This window comes from Montipora foliosa, chromosome 3 (assembly GCF_036669935.1).
Source record: "Montipora foliosa isolate CH-2021 chromosome 3, ASM3666993v2, whole genome shotgun sequence".
In the NCBI taxonomy this organism is placed as follows: Eukaryota; Metazoa; Cnidaria; class Anthozoa; order Scleractinia; family Acroporidae; genus Montipora; species Montipora foliosa.
The window spans coordinates 33,725,893-33,731,967 of record NC_090871.1 but is presented as its reverse complement, the minus strand read 5'-3'; positions in this window follow the sequence as shown (position 1 = coordinate 33,731,967).

Sequence of the window (6,075 nt, the reverse complement as noted above, 5' to 3'; positions counted from 1 at the left end):
ACCTTTTTAGGGAATTTGTGGATTCAGTATTCAATTTTTAGCTAACCTGTGTCACTTGTAGACATGAAAAATATGCCCCTTTCCCAATTATCTTCACAGGATCAGTACAGTTGAATTGCTGGATATATATTTCCTAAAGAAATTGAATTGCATACTTGATAAAAGAAGATTCCCACTGGACCAGAGAATGCATTATTTGAATGTTATGAGGATAACAACTAAGCATCTACTCAATAGAAGGGACGACAGCAGGGACTGAACTGTATGACAGTTTGTGCGGTCAGCAATTGGTTGGCTTCAATTTATAGCCATGCTCCAAATAATCAAAATATGGAGAACTCCACATTTGTACATTTCAATTACCTCCTCGAGAGCTCTAGCCATGCAGGTTCAACAAATACCTTTGCTGCACACAAGCAGAACACATTTAAAGTGCCCCTATGACTAAAATCGCATCTTTTCTATTTGAAGCCATTTTAAAACATAAACAAGTAGCCTGCATGAGAGGAAAAATGCTGTCTACTGTTTTCAAATCTCTCTGTTTCAGAGATATTCATTTACATTTACGTTTTTGAAATATGCATATTAGCCAAGGGATGCTGCATATACTCAACCAAATTTTGATCAATATGATGAAAAAAGATATCTCACCCAATTTGTATCAGAAATGTTTGATTGCTACTAAATGTGCTCCACAATTTCAGCTTAACAGTTTTGTTACCATGGCAACATGATGGGTTCCAGACCTCCCCAATATTAAAGGCAATTTTTGGCTACCTATGGCATTCCATCTTCATATTTGGAAATGATGCCTCATATGATCCAACAAGCATATAAACATGTTAGCTTTAGTTTGTGGCCTTTTTAACGTTGTTCGAGCTGAAAATCACTTATATATTGAAATCAAGTGGGTGGAGACTGGAAAAGAATGAGTTGCTATGGGAACAAAATGTTTCATAGCCGTAGGTGTTTTTTTTTGTAGAACTATTACCCTACCAAGTGTCAATGGTATGTGCTGCAAATTGGCCAAGATAGCTCTGTTTATATACATGATGTAATATTGGGTTGAGTGCTTGATATCATCAGTCATCTCGTATGCATATTTTACACATTTTTCAAACTTAAAGTGCACCTAACCCACTTAAATAAATCTTTGCACCTGTTCAAAACACACTGCGCCTTTTTAAACTAAATCTTGACTTTTTTATGCTGTAAAAGTTACGAAATCCAGCCATAATCTGTTCCACAACCGAGCTAGTATGGGGCATGGGTCTATTCCCGGTTTGACGTCACAGACTGATTTGCATCGCATTAAGTCTTTGTATACATACATGCAAAGAATTCTTTGTGATACATCTAAAAGATTAAGAGGTAAAAATTTGATCCTAGTGGCACTTTCATACATGAATTGTGTGTATGGTTACATACGGTAAGAATACTGCAATTCCTCCTTTCTGGCGGATGATGTTGTTAGTGACATCAGAATCATGTATTCTGCAGTTGTCCATTACCACAACAGAACGTGGCTCTCCTAAGACAAATCTACCAATGCTGGGTGCAATGAAGTTCTCTAAGGCAAAGTTAAAATCCTCAGTGTTGAATGCATTGGGTACAGTGTGAGTAGCAACAATGCCATTGATATCCATTGCAGCCACCACACTATACCTCTATTCCCTAACAAAGTCTCCAACAACATGAGAACTGAGTCCTGGCTGGAAGTGCCCCATCTCTCTCTATATGGGTGGAAAAACACTGAAATCTCAAACTTAGAGAGAGAAAAAGATTCCTAGGAATGGAATGTCCAGTAAGTATATGTTATTTTGGAATAAAACAAGGTTAGATTTGAGATGGGTGGCAGGTTTTCACCAATGGCTGACAGGTTCAGGTATTTTAACATGGTGCAAATCCACGACAAGCTTACATAAATACTGCAATTACCTGTAACTTCTTCTTGTCTTTTGCTGTTTCATCAATAAACAAGAACATTTCCTGCGGTATATCAGCTACAAAGCGACAGTAAGTTGCTCTTGCTAGTTCACTTCTCTGTTTGGCAATGATCCGCAACTATGGAGAACACAAGTGTCTAGATAAGTTTCTCCATATTTCCTTTCAATACCATTGGCATTCACTTCCTAAGAAATCCTCCGGTGCAGCGCTGATCCCGAACGGCATGCGCAAATAGCAATACCATCCGAAGGGCGTCCAGAACGTTGTTAGCTTGCTACTCTCTTCGTCAAGACTAATTTGATAAAATCCGTCCTTGGCATTGAGTGTCGAGAAGACTTTCACATTGCTTAGGTTTGACAGTACTTCTTCAAGCGTTGGCATCCGCTAGTTCGGTCGTTTAATTGCCTGATTAAGATCTTTGGGATCTAGACATAGTCTTATTTTGCCGGGTTTTGTGACGACCACCATGCTGCTAATCCAATCCGTAGGGTCTTTTTTTCAAGTTCCGCTGTTTCTCTTTGAATTTCTTCTTGTAGCGTGACAGCAACGCATCTTGGCGCGTGTTGCACTGGCTTGACCTTTGGGTCAACAGCAAGTTTCGCTTGTCCGATGTTTCCGAGTCCCTTGAAGACATCTTTATACTTGTGTAGTATTTCGTTCTTAGTCAACAGAGGTGACTGTATTGATAAGCGGGCGTGCATTCACACGCGGGCGATTACAATTTGACTGACAGATGGACGCAAAGTGATTCAATTTTTTACACGACTTGCATTCCTTTCCGTAGGCAGGACAGTCTTTTAGCTTATGTCTGTTCTTGCTTCCACAGTGAGAGCATTTGTATGACTTCTGTTGAGGGCTTGGCGTGAGAACGTGTGATGCACAGCTTTTGAGGGCGCTGTTTCTTGACAATATGAACATCTTCGGGTTTACTTTCTTGTTGGATAATTTTCATTTGCTGAGTACGATTTTTCGCTTGATCTGCACATGTTGATTGCTTTATCAAGGCTGAGCGTTTCTTCTTTTAGGAGAAGTAGTTTGGTACTTTCCTCGCGTAAACCAAGCACAAGTCTATCGCGAATTAGCTCGTCGGTCAATGTTCCAAACTCACATGTCGAAGCATGTTTTCTAAGGTGGTTGACATATCCATCCACAGATTCCTCGACATTCTGCGTACACGTATTAAATAGATATCGCTCGTACACAACATTTCTTTTTGGTTTGAGGTAGGCTTCGAGTTCATTTAAGCAGGAATTGACACTGTTTCTCTCTTCTTCGCTAAGTTTGAGGTTTAGAAAGATTTGAAGGCAGTCCTTTCCCATCACAGATCGAAACGTTGCTAACCTGACTGTATCACTTTGTGTTTCCAGCCCTGTGGCGACTTCGTAGTCATTCCACTGCTGTTTGAAGAATTCCCAGTTGTTTACAATGTCTCCTCTTGTGAAGAAATAGGAAAATTGGATGTAAATGCGATAGATCGCGATCCACTTGCTTCTGTATCAGGCATATCTGTAAGTTGTCGTAAAGATTTTGGCGTATTTAAGGGTTTCGTTACACTCCTGACACCATGTTTAAGGAAGTACTCTCTACACCCTTGTGGTCTGTAAGATATGCGCTTTTATTCGTGCTAGTCATTCAATATATACGAGATAGATCAGGTAACCAATTAAAAATATAAACAGGAAGTGACTCATATCATAACATTGTCAAGCAAGAACTTTTTTTTCAACAGATAAGTGGCACAAGGGGATATAAATAATATGTCTGAGATTCTTTGAAGCATCTCATTTGGTCCACGAGAAAAAGTGTCAGGATAAAATAATAAATTATGAACTCTTTATTCAGTGCATATTTTACATGTGGGCTTTAATTTGATGCTTCAATTTAAGGGACATACATGCATCTTTAAAAGTTTTATTCTCATGGCAGTGACTCTAATTGGGACAAGTATATATGAACTGCAGTTGTTTAGACCAGTGGATGTGTCACTATCTACAGGAAATTGTAGTAAATGCGCTGAAACACAATTTTGAAAAATCTTGTCCATGGTCTTTGACATTCAAGTTGAATACTCAGTCAAGGAATTGCTGCTAAAAGCCAGAATAGCACTAAATAAAATATATTGACTTCAATGTTTCTTGTTACATTTACATTGTTACATTTACTGTTTTTTTACTGGAGGACTGTCCAATCTGAGTTTTGTATTAACTTTCCCAATGTTAAACAACCTGTCAAATGTTCATTTTCACAATAACAACACTCCCACTTTGGATGTTGCTTATTTGACAGTTTTAATTCCTAGTTGGATGACAAGCTTCTCGAAGGGATGCTAAGGTAACAGCTTTGCCAGAACGTCTGAAATCATCTCACCAGTGGATACATTTTTCAAAGTGATCTCTCTGACTTGCACTCCTTCATGAACGAAATGATAGGGAATATCAATGTGCTTGGTCCTTGTATGACCCACAGGATTCTGTATGGTTGAGGGCTCATTTACCTACAGCTGTAGATGACAGGCAACATGGCGAACACAGTAGGTTGCGGTGTCTGCATATTCATCGTAACCACATCTGAGGTGTTTTACGTGTTCTCTCAGATCTTCGGAGTTCTTGCTGTTCTTCCTTCTCTGATCTCCTAATTTCTGCTACTTCTTCATCTTTTGCAGTGCTGTCAGCATTCTGCCTCACCTCCATGCTCTTTGGGTCTGGTTCTGTGGTCGTAGCTGACTTCTGGCCAAAATCACTCTCATTATCCCTTTGACGTCAAGCTGTAACCCACAAAATGCATCTTATTTGACTTCGTGCCTAGCTTTCGCTGTTTGCAGTCTGGCACGTGGGTGTAGGCCATACACCAAAATACTCGAAAGTGGCTCACATCTGGTTTCCTACCATACCACCGTTTCTCTTGATCATTGAGTGTGCTGACTCAACCAAAGTATGATTCATTTTTTTTTGATACACCATTCTGTTAGGGTGAGTGTGGCACTGTCAACTTATGTCTAATTCCTCTCTCCTTCAGATAGTTTTGAAATGCAGATGACAAATACTCGCCACCATTGTCCGTCCGCAAAGTTTCTATCGCTCAGCCAGCATAGTTGGTAGTTGTGACTAATTCTTTAAATTTGTCAAGCACTTCTGATTTGTGTTTCAAGAAGTATACAGTGCAGCACTGAGTGTAATCATCAATAAACGTGACAAAATACTTCGCTCCTCCAATCGACTGTGTTTGCATTGGATCGCACATGTCACTTTGCACCAGCTGCAATTTACACATTGACCAAATGCCTCCAACTGATGCACAAATTCATTCTGACACAATTTCTTCAGGCGTGACTTGTGCACATGTCCAAGACGTTGATGCCATAAGTCACTATGAGATTGTGCAACTGGGGCATACCCAGTAGAGACAACCTGACAATCTAGTTGATAGAGTTTATCAGGAAGTGACCCCTTTACACGAAGCTTTCCATTCTCATCCTAGATACAGCAATTATTAGGACCAACTTTCGACAGCGCTACTGTTAGCAAGTGCAGGTCAGTTTAGGCACGTACAGCATATCATAGAAGACACCTTCCTTAGCCTGAGTTCCTGGAAACAACATATTCATTTGAACATGTCCAGATCCCAATGCTCTCACGAAACCACGGGCTCCTAGGGCAATGTTTTCAGGTTCTTCAAATTCCTGGAAATTTTCAAAACATGCTTCTCTTTTGTCATATGACTCGATGTACCCGAGTCAATCAGCCATGGATAGCATTCTTTACCCTTAAGGTATCCAACAAACGCCATGAATGCTGTAGCATCAACATCTTCACCATTGATGTCAGAATTTCCCTGTCGGCTCTTTTCACTCTCAGCTATCTTTGTTTGTGCCATTGACGCTTGCTGGGACAATAACGCTGAATATGGCCGACATCACCACATCCAAAACATGTGGGTGAACAGTAACGGTGGATATGACCCACATTACTGCATCCATAACATGTTGTTGGATCATGTGGCATATTTCCCTTAACGGACCCCGTCAGTGCTGACTCAGCTTCGCTCAACTGACCGGATAGCCCAGATTGCTTCATTTCTTTGTGTATGAGTGCTTGCTGAACATAAACCGCGGTGACAAGGGTCGCAAAA